This window comes from Equus quagga, chromosome 9 (assembly GCF_021613505.1).
Source record: "Equus quagga isolate Etosha38 chromosome 9, UCLA_HA_Equagga_1.0, whole genome shotgun sequence".
NCBI classification, from domain to species: Eukaryota; Metazoa; Chordata; class Mammalia; order Perissodactyla; family Equidae; genus Equus; species Equus quagga.
In genome coordinates this window covers 101,531,294-101,549,240 of record NC_060275.1, presented here as the reverse complement: position 1 = coordinate 101,549,240, position 17,947 = coordinate 101,531,294, and the positions used below count along the sequence as shown (strand labels likewise).

General features: G+C 35.4%; 1 protein-coding gene across 1 annotated transcript in view; it reads right to left on the bottom strand.

Annotated features, from left to right (window-relative positions):
- LOC124245028 (cadherin-10) overlaps nt 1–17,947 on the bottom strand; it is a 112,084-nt gene that overhangs the window by 23,823 nt on the left and 70,314 nt on the right. The gene's annotated exons all lie outside the window — the stretch shown is intronic.

The following is a 17,947-nucleotide window of genomic DNA, read 5'->3' as shown; positions in this document are numbered from 1 at the left end:
ACTGCTAATGAGATTTATGTTTTAGCACCTGATCATAAACCACATTTTACTGACAAGTTAATCGACCTGAAGCACACTTCTGATTATAGCACCTTCTTGCTCATAAACCTTAAGTAATTCTCCTTAATATACATAATAAAGTTCAGATCTCTTAGCCAGTCATGCTCTTGCCTGAGTATATCTTTCCAAATGCATTTTTCTTTTAGTCACTTCCATGAAAGATTTGCACCCAATTGGACTTTTCAATTTTCCTGTCAAAACTTAATTTCCTATAGCTCTCTCTCTACTTTTTACATGCTATTTCCCTCTCATAGAATTCCCCCACTACCGTCATATGATCATAACACAATTTACCAAATCTGAGAAAATGGCCCTGTTATGGGCTGACTGTTTGGGGGGCTGTGCCCTCTCCCCCTAATTCGTATGTTGAACCTCTAACCCCTATTTGGACCTCAGAATGTGACTGTATCAGGAGACAGGGCCTTTAAAGAGGTAATTAAGGTTAAATGAGAACTTTAGGATGGGCCCTAATCTAATATGACTAGTGTCCTTATAAGAAGAGGAGATCTGGACACAGACAGACACAGAGAGAAGACCATGTGAACACACGGGGAGAAGATGGCCATGCACAAGCCAAGGAGAGGCCTCAGAAGAAACCACCTTGATCTTGGACTTCTAGCTTCCAGAACTGTGAGAAAATAAATTCCTGTTGTTTAAGCCCCCCAGTCTGAGGTATCTTGATATGGCACCCCTAGCAAACTAATATACACACCTCTATCTGCTTAGCTTGGTAAGTCATTCCCTAGGAGACAGCATGAAGACTCAGTTTCTGTCACACTCCAGTAAGTCTCTTAGAGTGTATTTTTGACTCTCTTTTTTGCATTTTTTCTCTCTCTATCTTTGGTATCACACTATTGAAAACAACTTCAACTCATTCCTTGGCAACCACCTCATTGGTTTTCTTTGCCTTTGATGTTTCTTTTCCCAGAAACACTTGCCCCTGGATAATCAGATGGCTCTCTTGCTTACTTCCTTCAGCGGACTGTTCAACGGTGACCGCCTCAGAAGCTCTCACCAATAACCTTACTGAAAATAACCCTAGTGCACACACCACTCTCAGTCACTCTTCTTATCACTGCCACTGCTGGCATTATATTATTTACTGTAGTGGCAGCATCCACTTATTTGTGTATTGATAAATGAGGAACTTCCTAACTAGTCTATCAGCTCCTCCACTTGGCCAAATCCAATCAAATCTCAGACGCTCTCAGTACACACTCCAGCCATATTACCCTTTTGAATGCAATCATCCTATCAATAATTACTCAGAGCTTCAAAGCTCTTTGATTGATCCCATTGTACTTAAAATAAAACATACATAGGCCAGCTCTCCATAAATTGGCTCCTTTTCCCTGTCATTCTCTTCTCTTAATTAATACTCTCCATAACACTGATCTCCTTTAGGTTTTTCCAATACGCTTTTCTTATTTCAATGTAATAGACTTTTCCTCCTTATGATAGATTTTCCCCATAACTCTTGGCCTGGCAACCTCTGAGTCTTCCTTTTGATATATTTCTATTTCACTAGCTTTGCTTCTACCACAGAACATCATTAACTCTAGCCTGCTTACTGCAAGAACTTTCTTTAAAAATTAAATCTTATAGAAGCAGCACCTCAGTAAACTGATTTATTACACTGTAGCAGAAGTAGCTTTTCTAAAATCTAAAAATGATATCGTTGCTCTGATGAAAGCACTTATTACTGATGTTAGGAATAATGGGAATTAGGGTAGGCTGCAGCCAAATATGCCACTTTAGCATATTGATTATTTTGTATTAAAGTTTCTTGAGAAACAACTGGTGCAGGAAGGACACTCTGATCCTCCTGTCTGGCCTCCTGAAAGTGGGAAATAAATCACCCCTATAAAAGGGACCCTTCTTGTACCAGGAGGTAGAGACATCCTTATCACCAGAGATAGGGAATTCAGAGACAAGAAGACTGCTTAAACAAACTCTTACTTAGTTTCTTCACTAACTAGTACCCAATTTTAAGTTTCTTTATCTTGCCAGTTCTTCACAAGTTTATTGTTTCTTTGTCTAAAAGGTATATTAACAACCTGCCTTGGTCACTACTTGGGTCCCATGACTATGAGACCTCCATACTTACAAAATTAAATTTGCTTTTTTTCCTCCTGTTAATCTGTTCTGTGTCAATTTAATTATTAGACCACACAAAAGAACCAAGAGGGCTAAAGGGGAATTTTCCCCTCCCTGGCAAGATAAATTCTTAATTTCTTTATTTGGGGTATAATGTCTTATAAAACCTCGTTTCTATTAAAATCTTCAGTGTCATGATTATCTATTCTCAAATCTAGAGTATATTTTAAGGACAGCTACATTAATGTTTTTTCAATTAATGCTCAATCAACCAGATCAAAAACATTATAAATACATGGAATATTTACAAAATAAATACAAACAATATGGATGATTTGATTGATGTATATATGAATCCTGCATGCACCATTTAGAGAATACAGATTCTTTTCAAGCAGGCATGAAGCATTGAACCCAATTTCATAAGTACTAAGTTATTAGACAAGTTTGAATAAATTTTAATAAATCAGTATCTACTAAATTCTCTGACCATGCTACAATTAAGGTAGAGCTTAACACAAAAACGATAACCCCCACTAATCATATTCTTGAAATTTTTAAAAGAAGAAATTTAAAATAAATTCTCTGTAACTGATGGTTCAAATAAGATACAAATTTGGACACAAAAAACTTGAAAAAGCAATGAAAAGAAATTAAAACGTGTGGTGCAGAGAAAATGATTCTACTTAGAAAAGGTAATTTATAACTTTACATGCTGACAAACAGAGAAAGACAAGCTGAAATTAATGAGCTAAGCAGTAAATATAAGAAACTGGAAAAGAAAGACATCATACTTGCCAAATAAATAGATCATTAAGATAAAAACAAAGTCATGAATTTGAAAGCAATATACAAAAAAGAGAATAAAAATGCTAAAAGTTGGTTTTTTGAAAGGGCTTATCAAATAAATACATATCTGGTAAAACTTCATGGAAAGGGGAGAAAAGCAAAGAATTTTATTAAGAATTTTTTAAAAGAAATATAACTGCAGATAATGTAGTGCTTTAGAAGATTAGACAATATTATGAACACCTGTATGTCAATAAAATTGAATATTTAGCTAGAGTGGTAAATGCCTAAAAATAATTAAGAATATACAAATCTACTAAAGAAGAAATAAAGTATAATTTAAAATGATCTATTCTCCAAAATACAAACAGTTAACTCAAATATTTTCAAGGAACATTCATGGTACAGAAAATTCCTTATTTTCCTGGAGAAAGAAAATGAGAAAAGATGAGGACTGTTTCCCAACTCATGATATGAGTTCACTGTAACACTGATACCAAAGCCAGATGAGAAGAGTCCAATAGTTATATAACGTGGGTTAAAATTCAAGCTCCAGCCCATCTAATTGTATAACCTTTAGCAAGTTCATTTTTAATTTTTAACTCACAATCACTTATATAAAGTTTAGTTTATGAGACACACTACTCTAATCACTTTACTATTAACTAAATTCCAGAATTTGTTTGAATTTCACCATCTTTCCCGTTAAAGTCTTTCCAAAGATCTTACTTTGCATTTGGTTGTCCTGTCCTCCTCTCGTCTGTGTGAGTTCTTCAGTCTTTGTCTTCTACGACCTTGACACTTTTAAACAATACTGATCAGTTATCTTGTAAAACATCTCTCAATTTGAGTCTGTCTCATATTTTCTCACGATTAGGTTGAGGTTATGCATTTTTGTCAGCTCTATCATAGAAGTGATGTGTTCTCAGTGTATCATGTATCAGGGAGCATGTGATGTCAATGTCTTATGACTGATGTTAACCATGATAACTTGGTTAAGAAGGTGTTTCTGCCAGTTTTCTCCATTTTTCTTTTTTTTTTTTTTGAGGAAGATTAGCTCTGAGCTAACATCTGCTGCCAATCCTCCTCTTTTTGCTGAGGAAGACAGGCCCTGAGCTAATATCCATGCCCATCTTCCTCTACTTTATATGTGGGATGCCTGCCACAGCATGGCTTGACAAACGGTGCATAAGTCTGCACCCAGGATCCAAACCAGTGAGCCCTCGTCCAATGAAGCAGAACCTGCGAATGTAACCCGTGCACCACTGGGCTAGCCTCTCTATTTTTCTTTATAATCAATATATATCTCAGGATATATACTTTAAGATTTTGCAACTATCCTGTTTCTCCTCAAAAGTCTGCCCATTAATTTTAGCATTGATCAGTGATCTTGCCTGCAATAATTAATGCTGTGGTTTTCTAATGGTGATTTTCTATTTTCTTCATTCTTTCTACATTTATTATTTGGAATTTTTCTGTAAAGAAAAGCTGCCCCTTCGCCTCTACTTATCCATTTATTTATTATTTATTACAGCAATATAGACTCAAGGACATTTATTCTATCTGCTATAATCTAATAATATGGTTATTTGTTGTTTTGTGCAAATTCTTCTTTAGTCTCTGGTATCACAAAAATGTTACGGGTTCATTTTATATTTTCCCTGCCCAAACCCTGAAATGAACCACGTCTCTAAGTTAGTCCCGGTTTCATTTAATGGAGAAAGAACCATAATTTTTTTTTCCTTTTTATCCCCAAAGCCCCCCGGTACATAGTTGTATATTCTTCGTTGTGGGTCCTTCTAGTTGTGGCATGTGGGATGCTGCCTCAGCGTGGTTTGATGAGCAGTGCCATGTCCACGCCCAGGATTCGAACCAACGAAACACTGGGCCGCCTGCAGCGGAGTGCGCGAACTTAACCACTCGGCCACGGGGCCAGCCCCAGAACCATAATTTTTTAATATAGTCAGGATTCAAAAATTTCAATAAATGGAGTAGCTCTTGCTTCATAACGCTGAAAAAGCCAAAGGAAGGTAATTATCTATATTTGAAATAAGAAATCTAATTATGTCTTTAATATAAAAATTTAAATAATAATGTTATTGTCTTTTAACATGTTAGTTGATCTTTGCTTTAGAAATAAAATATCTGTATCTTTCAAAAGGAATTTAGGGTGCTATGCTTTATAATATTAGTATTTAAGACTTTTTAGCATAAGAGAAAATCCTGTAGTATATTAGAATAAAAGTATTTAAATAGAAACACTATAATCTTGGAACTGACTACATACATCTTTATTTATAAATTCATACTTATAAAGTAGGACATTTTTGTTTTAATTGTTGTCACTAAAAAGGCCTACAATTCCATTCCACTAGCACCAAACACAACACTTATACCCAAACACTAGTTACTAACACAAATATTTTTCAATAATATAAACTAAGTCTTCTTGGAGATTTGCTGTTTCTAAGTCTGAGGAATGGAAAGAAAAGTGAGATTAAGATTTTTTGAGACAGAAATTAAGCAAGATATCAGCGATTAATGGGATCATAAAAAAGTACAAAGAAACCAATCAACTTGGTTCTACTGGTCAGTATTTTGGAAATTTGATCATCAATAAGATAACAATAATTTAGTTGATTAAAACGCATTAAATCATAGTTGTTTTCTGGCAATGCAAGCTAGATAATTCAGTACAACTTTTCAGCTGAAAAACAATCAAATTTGTGGATCATACATGGAGATAGAGATGTACATGTAAAGGTATTAAAAAGTACAAGCCCCAAACTGAAGGGAAATGAGAACCTAGAGAAATAAGTGGAAGACTGAAGCCCCTTTTTGGTATGAAGATATTTGCCATTTTCACAAAATGGATCTTTATTTTTATAGCCTCTTGAAGCAAGGAGGACTTATATCAAACTCCAGGTAATCCACAGGGTGGATAATCAACAGCCAATGGTCTCCACAACAAACTAGGACTAGTAAGTGTTTTACAGTCAGTGGAAGGGTTCCAAACACAAGCCCTCCTGAAAAACATTTTGCATTCATAGTATGGGTTCAGATGACCTTCAGAGCTGTATTTTTACACACATAGGCAGCTTCAACTGCTAGGGGAGAAAAGATGACACTGTGGCGTCCAGAATGCGAGAGGTGAAGGATCATAGGACAGCGTACAGTTACTTCAGGGAGAATCTGTGGAAGGACAAGACAATCACGGAGATTACGCCACCTGAGAGGATCCTTCTGGGCCACCTCTTCTTATACCTTTCTTCCTCAAGTGCCTTCTCGAAAAGTGAGAGACATTAACAGCCCTGGAAAGATGTATTACAGCTCAATCAAAATCTAGTTGTAAATATGTAGCTCATAAAACCACAAAGGAAGGAAAATGATGGAGTCAGCTGCTGTAAGATATAGAACAACACGTCAAGTGTCTGTTAGGGACACATACCAACACACGTGTATGCATACACATGCACACATACAAATAATCTTAAACTAATAGATCTTTAATATTTTAATGGAATATTTTATCAGCCAAATTTATAAATAAGCTTTTAAATTTCCAAATGAAGAAAAATTCAGCCCTGCCAGAGTGTCGCAGGTTCTGCCTTGGTTATCACAAGATGTCCCCTTCCAATGAACATCGTTAGTTTCCTCTCTTTTTCCTGCATGTTTCAAAATAATTCTTGAACTGTAAAATACTAAGTCATATTCGTATATTAATCAAGCTATTTTACCACCAAAGACAGCTGTAACCTACCTGGGAGAGGGATTACAATGAGATGTGGTAATTTCCAACTTCATCCTTCATGGGCCCCTTTTTATTTCCTTCACACATGCAAAATTTTCATTAAAAATTCTGAGCCTGTATCTTTTTGGTTAGCACCACAATCCTAAACTTACAAAAACATGTTTCTAAAACTTTAAATTAATTTACAAGTAAACGTAGGCTAATATTTTAATGATATTTGGTAAGGAAAGGATTTCTAAAATACAACAAACAATAAAGCATAAAATAAAAGGTTGATAAGTCAATCTATACTCAAATTAACACCTTCTATAAATAAAAGACAATATAGAAAAAGTGAAACATGTTACAAATAACAGGAGGAAGATAATTTCAGCACTCATATGGACAAACAGCATCTCTAAAGAACCAGAGAAAAGCCAGATAAACTAGTGGAAAAATTAGTCAAGGATGTGAATGGAAAACAATCTATAGTAGAGGAAACAAGACAGACATAGAGAGAAATGTACTGGATCTTAATTAAGCAAATGCAAATTAAGGCCATGATGTGATATCATTTGACACCTACTAAGTTAACAAAAATGTAAGTCTGACAACACCCAGTGTTAAAAGTATGTGGTGTAACAGGAACTATTATGCAGAACTGATGGGTGTTAAATTTGGCACAATGACTTTGGGAAATGCATTCATTTCCTAGGGCTGCTACAACAGAGTACCAAAGACTTGGGGGCTTAAAACGAGAGAAATTTCTTGTCTTACAGTTCTGGAGGCTAGAAGTCTGAAACGGAGCTATCTGGCAAGGCCACGCCCCCTGACAGCTCTAGGGAAGAATCTTTCCTTGCCTCTTCTGGCTGCTGGTGTTTGCCAACAATCCTTGACATTCCTTGGCTTGTACATGCATTAGTCCAGATACATGGCCGGCATCCCTGCATGTTCACATCAGCTTCCCTCTGTGCACGTCTCTCTCTGTGTCCTTTTATAAGGACATCAGTCATGTTGAATTAGGGCCCTAACCCTGATGACTTCGTTTCAATTTGATCACCTCTGTAAAGACCTTATTTCTAAATAGGTCACATTTAAGGTACCGGGGGTTAGGACTTCAAAATAAATTTTTTAGGGGACACAATTCAACCCATAACAGGAAACCGTATGAGATTACAGAATGTGAAGTTAAATATTAACATAAATAAATTTCAGCAAGGTGTATGAGGAGAACAGTTGCAGAAATGTCACACAGAATTATTGTTTGTAAAATAAAAAAAAGAAGAAAACCCAAATGTCAAACAGCATGAGAATAGGTAAATAAACTGTTATATAATCACACATCCCAACATAATGCAAAAGTGAAAACTGTGAGCTACAGTTACATGGGATAAATATGGATGAATCTTAAATGCATAATATGAAGAAAAAGTCAGTTTCAGAACTCAATAATGTTGTTTCATAATATGTTGTTTAGGGATACATAAACACTATATATATATATACACACACACACACAAATACACATATGTATGTGTATATATATATATATATATATTTTTTCACATGTGTATAATCTTTCTTTCTCTATCTCTCTCTCTGTATATATAGCAAATAGCAAAAAATTCAAGGACCATACATGTGAATGCAAACTACTTTTAAAGTCCTTGTGATGCTTTAAAATGGTTCTACTTATATTCTCCCACATATACTACGTGAAAATTTAAAACAAGCAAACCCATATACACCACAAATAATTGTCAAGTCAAGCCTCACTTAAAAGTGTTGGTAGCAACCCTGAAACTCGACAGAAGCAAACATCTTTTATTTAGAATTCAGTATCAGGCCTCACAAATTTCAATGATTAGAAATTTCAACAGTATATATGTATAACAACAAAAGGAAATATGAGTGAGTGTCAGCAAAAACCCAAAACACTAAAAGCAGCAATGATTAGAAAAAGAATTTCTGAAAGCAAAAAACAAAAATAAGACCCTCTAGCTGAAATCAGATCAACAAAACAACCATATGGAATCATCACATGCAGAATATAAAAAAAATATACTTAATAAGCTTTAAGAAGTATAAGTGATCATAAAAATCTCACTAGAGAATAACTATGAAAAGTGGCTGGGCGTATTTGATATAGAGCCAAATACAATAAATAGATACTAACAATATAATAAAGTTAAAAAAAAATAATGAATGGGTTAAATAGAAGATTAAAATGATCCAAGGAGAGAATTAATGAGCTAGAGGATAAATGGAAGGAAGTGTGCAATTAAAAACGAATACATACATAATTGTTAAGTTGAAAAAAAATACATGGATAAAAATGTCAATGAACCTTTCAAGGCAATCTCTGATCCTAAAAAAATATTGAGCAATGTCATCAAAATTTGATGATAAAATTATTTTGAACCTTGAATGCTCACTCTAGCCATTAATCAAGTGTGATAATCTGATAAAGATAGTTTTAGACTGAGCAAATTTATCTCCCTTTGGGCCTTTTTAAATAACCCAATGAAGAATGTATTCCAGGAAAATAACAGGCTAAGCCAAGATAAAGGAATACATGAGATCCAGAAAGCTATGTGTCCAAATTATGAAAGTAAGAACAAAACATCTGGGATGGCAGGTTTTCCTGAGGTATAGAAATTAGCCAGCCCACGTTAGAACAGGCATCCTGAAGCCTCTAGTTTTGCAACTCTGGATGCTGCCAAAATGAAGCCAATGCTATAGGGCTGCTCACTAATAAATTTTGAGCAGCTGTACACACAGCACACCAAAAGCACAGACCTGTAATATCTTGGAAAATATAACTTTGCTAAGGAGGATCTCTAATACTCAATAGTTGAAATTATTACATGGGAAATAAAATGGCCTTTTCCTCTTAGACTTTGGAGAGCCAGAGTATGCCCTATATTTGGCACAAAAGACCAGAATTTTACACAGTTAATAGTATAGCATTTTGATAAGTGCATTTTGAAAATTACACTTTATTTTTGGACAATAAAAATATATATCTTCAGTGAGAGTGCTCTTGGGACAAAAAGACAGAGAGGGAGGCTGACAATTGTGGATAGAAAAGAAACTTCATAACATAATACTTAAATTTGCTAAGATAACCAATAGAGAAACTGAAAAAAAAGTGATGGAATTATGTTTAGGGGAGAATACTTTGAGATGTTACTGAGCTCTGTTTTCATTAACCATGAGAGGAAGTCAAAAGGCAATATATAAAAATACTTCAACAAGAAAATATTACTTAAAGAATTGCAGTTTAAGCTAAACGAACTAGAGAGTAACAGTTTAAAGTTGTTTTCTGTGAGAATTAGAGCTGTTGGCAAGGAGGAATGGAAAGGGTGGCTTATTTTCCTTTTTTAAAAAATGTATCTGTGAATTTAATACTTCAATAGTCATTTTCAAAAAAATTAAATCAAAAATTTTCCTGACGTTATTAGAGATTATCAGTTTACAGTGAAAAGTTTCCATATCATGGATCTCCTTTTAACAGCCAGAGAGAGAACAAAAGAAAAAACGATTTTTTTGTTCCATTAATTTTACTGTCACATGGATTTCACTGTGAGCATTGTCTGTGGGACTTTGTTCTCCCACTTTTTATTTTTAGCTTGGACTTCTTTGAGATTGCTTGTATTTTTAGGCACACGCTTAGATTCTGGAAATCTGTCTGCGTTGAATTCATCACTATAGTTCTGGTCAAGGATCCAAACTGATTTGTTTCTCAGTTGGTGCAGAGATTGTCTGCATTACAAAGTGTATTTGGTTTTGATTAGAGTAAGCATTAGCCATGTTAATTTTCAGTATCTTCTGAGACTTAAAGTGGAAAGTGATCTTGCTTCATTGGTTCATGTGATGAGGAGCCTAAATTATTATATATATATATATATGTACTTCAATTCTCTTCCTCAGTAATTTGTTGCAAGGGATACGCAGACACACACACACACACACACACAGAGGTGGGTGAGTAGGTGAATTGTGAGTGCGTGTGTGCATACACTCACATACATGTATATATTTATTTTTCCCTGAAACATTAATAAAAGTGTTTTCAAGGTATTCCATACTTTCCAGAAAAGTCATGATTAAGACTGAGTCCATTCATCAAAATAGTATAGATTTAGCTCTTCTGTTAAATAATTCAAATGGCTATGTTACAAAGATATATATGTTGTATACACACATACACCACATATTCATGATTGTTTTGATTGTATGGCAACTTTCCTAATTAATTCATTCAACAAATGTTTACTCAATGCCCAACATATATAATTTAATAATGCTTTCTTTGGAATAATGTTTATGCTCAGACACCAATTCGGGGACAGGCTTTATTGGGTCTATTTCAAGGTTAAAAAGTACACTTCTAGATTTTAAATGTATGAAAGAACTATTCATTCATAGTTTTTATTTATTTCCAAGATTTGTCTAGTGAACACAAGAATCACAGTTTGTCAAGCAAATGGAAATTACCTTAATTAAGAGGCTGCAAGACTGTTTCCCACGTAGGGGGCACAGAGAAGGGACACCAGGAATGAGACATAGACTCGTATGCACACGCTGACACGGGCATAGGAGCACCTGTCACCCATCTTAAGTTTCATTTTTCCCTAAAGACATCTATTTGCATGCTCCTTATTTTTATCTTACAGTTGATGGAGCTGTAATTATGTCGGATGCTTTCCTATCAATTCCAATTTATAGTTGTTTTAAATTCATTCCCAGGTGTCAGGTTGAATGTCCGCTTCTCTTTTAATGTTTAGGGCAGATAAATATTTCTTCCCGGTGAGCCTGTTCTTAGTTTGGTTATCGACTTAAGCACAAAGGCATGAATGAGGAGGAGAGAGGTAATTGCCATTTCTGGATCACATACAGAAAGTTGTATTTAGAGGTAAAAATCTAAAAGATAATATCGCAAAGAAGGCTTCCTAAGGACTGGGCAAAATATGTGGCTCCTTAAATAAGTGCACTTAAATAAGTGTCATTGATGACTTCACACATCTGAATTTTCATTATTAAAGATTTCAAACAATTTTGATGTTGTTCTGATTTTATAGGATTCAAGACTAAATATTCCAGGTCATTTATTCTACCAAAAATTTGATCGATAGGACTTTTGCACTTGAATATTACAAATACTACAGATTTGTGTACTAGAATTAGAAATAACTGACAATGTAAGAGGCTTTGGAGGGAAGATATAAATAAGAGAGGCAAAGTAAGAGATGTGACAGAGTGACTTCCTCAGGAACAAAAGACACAACTGAGAGGACAATAAGGGCAAACCCAGGTTTTGAGCTTGGCAACAAATAGCTGCTGTTTTATTTGTTGATTAAAAAAATGAGGTTCAAAGAGATCTAATTTGTCTTTCCCTTTTGTTCCCTGCCCTGTTTCTATTCACTTTTACATAAGCACTCTACTTCTCCAGAGTTGAGATTTTAAAAAGCACCACATATATGAATCAACAAAATAATTTAACATTAGTTTAATTTTTTTATTTGCTTTGTGTGTAATCTTATTGTAATATCTCTATGCTGCATAATAATCTCCAACAATACTTTAAGAAAAATGACACAATTATACACGTTTATAAACCATTCCATTGTATAATGCTTAAAAGATCTTTTTTAATGAGCTTAACAGGAAGAAATTAAAAACAAGATAAGGCTCCTTGGAGGAAACTGCAGGGTAGTTAAGGAAATTATGCAATGCTAAATGGGCATTTAGGAGAAAAGAGGGGAGCTGAAAGGCACACCAGAGACTGACAAAGGATTGAGGCTTTGCAAGTGGGGGTCTCACCAGAGGACAGAAACCTAAATTTGTGAGCACTGGAGACATGATCATCAACCTAGCTTTGAGCATTTAAGTTAAATTCGAGCAAAAGGAGATGCTGTATGATGTCAATTTCCTGTTCATGCCATTGAGGAAAGCAACAAGACAAAGCTTTTCGAGAAGCTGCCATTGATCCCCAGAGACTAGGGAATCCATCCTGATACATTTCTTTGAAATTGTCTCCAAGTTAATTGGCATCAATAGACACACACAATTGCAATGTTTAGAAACATAAAAAGTATATAGGATTGGGGGAGGTTAGGATAACCTTAAATGAGTAGTTCATAATCATATTACGTTGTCTTAGGTGCTCAGTCTCTTTGCGACGTCTCGCCTGAAATCCTAGGCGTATTAAAAACTCTGTGACAGCAGCCTAATTGAGTCTAAAGATATTTGCACAGCTAGTTTTGTATCTATATATCTATTTCAATACCTACCCAGGGGTATTTTCCAAGTTTGTTCTAGAGGATACCACAATACAGGCGGACTCTGAATCCCACTATGCAAAATGCCAAGCAGTTTAGCCTAAGGCAACTTTCCACTGGAATACCTGGAGAGTTCCAAGTGGATTTTTGTATAATTTCCATGTACACTATTTTTCTTAGAGAATTATATATTTTATCACACTTGGAAAATTCTATATTTTCCCAGTTACGTCACTCGAAACATTTAGCCTAGCCAAGGTCATACATGTCTGTTTTCACTTACATGTCACATGTGTACCTCAGATCAACTGGATATTTAAAACCCACTGTCTTTCTGCACGCATCTCAATTCAAAATGTTCAAATCAAACTGAAATCACTCTCTTTCTTTGAACAAGCTTTTCTCGTAGAAAGCATCTTTTGCTCTCCTCTCTCCCTTAAAACCTCTATTGAGCTCATTATTAAGTCCTATGGATCAGCCTTTTACAGATATCTCAAATCCCTCCTCTCCTTGGCATGAGTTCAGACTCTCACCGACTCCCGCTCTCTTCCAATCCAAGCAGTGTGCTTCATTGCTGCCAGAATAATTAGGCAAAATGAAGAACTTTGCCTGCTGCTCTCCTAAAAAATGTTCCCTTAGATAATAGATGTGACATTTATTTTTGTATTCACCTCTTTTCATGATGCTAACACTGCTTGTATTTCCATTCTCATCTCTCTCAAATCCTGGGATCCAGTCATACCAAATCACACACATTTCCCTGAATTCCACCTTTGTTCATTCTGTCCTCTCTAACAGAAACGCTCTCTCTCTTAATGCCCCTTGTTTTCCTGCCTGGAAACTTTTAAATAAACTCTTAAATAATTTTTTCTTTCTTGATCCCCTTACATCCAAAGAGTTTATCATTTTATGATTTGGGTTTTAATAATTATAGCATGTTATTGCATCATTCTCCAAGTAGATGTATGTACAAAAGCTTATATATATATGTACATATATGTGTATATATACTTATGTTTGCGCATATATATATTTAACCTATATCTACATTTGGAAGCAAGAAAGAAAAAGAGAGAGACAATGTGTGTGAGAGCAACCCCAATGTAATAAAATAAAAGTCTATATACGTGTGTTTGTGAGAAAGAGAGTTTGTGTCTGTGTAACTTTCCAGAATGCAAACCATTTATGGATATATTCTGTATCTTATTTCTCACTGCAAGATTATTAGTTTATTATTATTTTCTAGTATGGTTCCTGCCACATATAGGGCTTTAGTCAGTGTTTAATAAATTAAGGAATGCTTTAATAACATTATTTCTTTGTAATTCTTACAAACTAGAGGTATTGGGAACATGGGGAAAATCCTACAAACATTTGAGGGTATTTTGGTGGTCACAGTAAAAATCTCAGCCCTATCTAACCAATACAAATTGTAGAAAAGTGCTTTTGAATGTAAGAATATTCAGTTTTTTCTAGATAATAAAAAAAGGGAAAAAGAGACAGCTTTAATTTCATCCCCTTCTTTCTCATGCTAAAGAATCTTCCTTGGGACATACCTGACTGTTGCTCTATTTGAAATGTGCTTGACAATTTTAAAATATGCAGATCAGCCCGGGGCCTACATTACTTTGGAATCCCCAGTAGAGGAGAGGTTGACTCTATTTACAAAGCGAAAATCAGCACTTATTAAATCAAACCTCTCTTGTACCAGGCAGGGACTACGCTAGTCTCACAGCTCACCGAATGTACGTGTCTTAAATCCCCATGTATATCATATAGACATTTCCTTGAAAGGCCTTGTCTCATGCAGACTTACTTATCTGTCCAAGCAGTATAAGGATCTCAGCAAAGGAATCAGTCGTCTTTGGTATGCCCCACCTGAAGTTGTCCCTATAATCTATATAGAAGTAGCGAATCATGGAATTAACTAAAGGCAAGATGCACCAGGGAAGATAAAGACAGTCTTTGATGTACCAATTTCTTTCTTGGTGTAGTGGTTAGAAGTGCAGATTTCTGAGGCAAAGAATCTACGTCCCCAACCTGGCTTTTATTTATTTTCCAGCTGTAGAACCATCAACCATTGACTTAAATGTATGTGTTTCAAAATTTTTTAACTAATAAAAAGGAGTAAATAACTATACGATATTATGTAAGGTGAAAATTAAATGAGTTAATATTTACATTATATTTTATAGTGTTTAGTACATGCTGTAATACTGTGTCTATTACTATTATTTTTATACTGCTGTTTTATTTTAAGTTGAGGTAAACCAGGCAATCCATATTTATGTAACGTAACGGGTTAAATAAAGTCAGTAGCCACACAAGATCATTCAGATAAAACAAACATAGAAATGAAATCTTTTTAGGCTCTGAGTGATTCTGCAATTGCTTACTATTGCTTCTCGATTGGCTGTAGTTGTGTATAATCCTTAGATATAATTTGTTGGGAAATATAAAGAGATGGTATCAAAATACTCAGGAAATTAGATTCCCATTAAGTTTATTTGCACACCCAAAGTGTCCCATCACCTATAATTTATCTTAATAAAGTCTTTCCTATAAGCAAGAAATTCTGTGTTAAGTTTTAGAACTAATAACCAAATGGTGAAGAACTGATTTTTTGTTACTATTCTCAATAATTCATGGCAAAAATATAGTAGACAGGAATAAATTCATTTTTTTTTTTGAGTGCACTTGGGATAGACCTGGAAGCTTACATAATAAATATTTACCAAATTCTCATAAATTTCATACTGACTACCTATACACATAATATTCTGAAACTTATCTTAGGAGGGTCAAACATAAATGAATACAAATATGGCCATCATTCAATCATACAATATTTTGTTTGCAGTTTATAAATTTTTTGCCCCTCATAAAGTTTCAGCTCAACTAACATTACATAAATGTACTTGTCACTGGTCCCTGACTTCTACTTGTCCACCTAAGCTGTGTGCAAACATGTCTGTGACCCAATGCTAAGTAGACTAGGGGCATGTTTCTATGACAGGTGGGTTTCTCAGGAACCTATACCCACTCTTAAGCAGAATGTGAAAAGAGTCTACTCTCTCTCTTTGCTCTCTGATAGATGTGTGGGAAAGCACCTAAATGCATAAAGAGCTGTGGTCTTGAACTATGTTCCAGAGTTGACTCATTTGTGGGTTGGAACTTTTTGCCTGGTCTCAGATGCTTAGTTTCCTTCCTTCTTCTTGAGTCCTAGTGAAATGCTGTTCCACGCAAGAACTAGAGCCAAGTCCTGGGCACCAGCTGGTTGGCTGGGACCCTGACCATCTGCATAACTGCTTTGTAAACTTTTTCTCTAGGCCTGGACCTTCCTTTCTGAGGTTGATTTTTTCCTTTTTTGGAATGGATGTAAGAGTCTTATCATGCAGCCTTTTCTGCTGTATTAAGGCAAAGATGCCAGGACTAGCCTGGCCTCTGCAGATCAGATCCCTCTTAATCACTGACTCTGGTCTACATTAAAAATCAGTATCCTAACATTTTCCAAGAGATACTCTAAAAAATGGCCATTTGGGCACAAATCCTCTTGTCCCAGTTGGTTTTGCCAAGCCCTACAATAATCAGGTCCCAATAATTAATCTTTTCATAGACCTTTTCCATGGAGCCTATTTTGTGTTTCTGATTATAGGGAAAGAAGGAAGGAAATGGGGTGAAAGAGACTAAAATATTCAAGTGGGAATACCAAGTAGTTAGATTTAAGGTGAGGAAGTGTAACATTTACCTATGTCAACACAATGAAACCTAGCAAAACTCAAGGACCATTGAATGTTTGACTGGTTGGAGAGGAGGAAAATTTGCTCTGGAGTCCTCAATCATGGAAATGTTCATTTGTTCATATGAGGTAAGCACACCAGTTTATTGTGGTCGCCGAGCTTAGAGGTCTCTCCAGGCTTAAGGTATTTTCATTTAATCTTTGGCTGGCCATAAAAGAACAGTTGCATAGCATCAGAGCAAGGAAAACAAGAAGATTAGAAACAACAGACATACTCCTTGCGAAGGAAAAGAGGAGAGGAAATCCAGATGTATTGAGAACCTAGTTTATGTTACAATTACTCCTGAAGATATTTTATCTATGTAACCTTATTTCTTAATTGTAACACTATAAGTATTGTATATATAGGAACTGGTCTAGAGAAGTTAAATTACCTAATTTTGTGCATTTTCAGTCCTTGAAATTATTCAGGCCTCCTTACAGAGCCTCCCCTATTCATCCTTCCTAAAATGGCACCCCCATCATTCTCTAGTCCCTTACCTGCTTTATGTTCTTCAGAGCACTTACTGCATAACTGGAAATCATGTTATACACTCACATGGTTATCACGTCACTGTCTACACCTTCAACCAGTAGCTCAGGTCCATTGTTGGCTGCTGTGGCCTAATTCCTTAGAGCCTGGGATACAGGAGTTACTCAAAATTATCTACTGACCCATTCTTAATCCAGGATTGCTTTCTAACAACAGCAATATATTCCTTTTCTATTTTATTTTCTTGTTCATCTTAGCTTCTTAAATTGCAGGCATTATTTCAATCCTCTTCTTTCTTTCTTTTATTTTTCAACTTAGTATCCTCCAGCTTCTTCCAAAATGATTTCTACTAAAACCAATTGGAAAGGATATTCCACAATTACCGCCATTATGTCAATTCTAGTAGCTGCTATCTAGTACTCATTTTATTGGACTTCTTCAAAGCAACTGTCATTTTTGCTATTTCTATTCTTTGCTATTCTGTTTCCTTTTAGAATTATAAAAGTATAAAAATATATAAAAAATTGGGGCCGGCCCCGTGGCAGAGTGGTTGGGTTCACGCGCTCCACTTTGGTGGCCCAGAGTCTCGCTGGTTCAGATCCTGGGGTGTGGCACCGCTCATTAGGCCATGCAGGGGCGGCATCCCACATAGCACAACCAGAGGCACTCACACCTAGAATCTACAACTATGTACTGGGGGGATTTGAGGGGAAGAA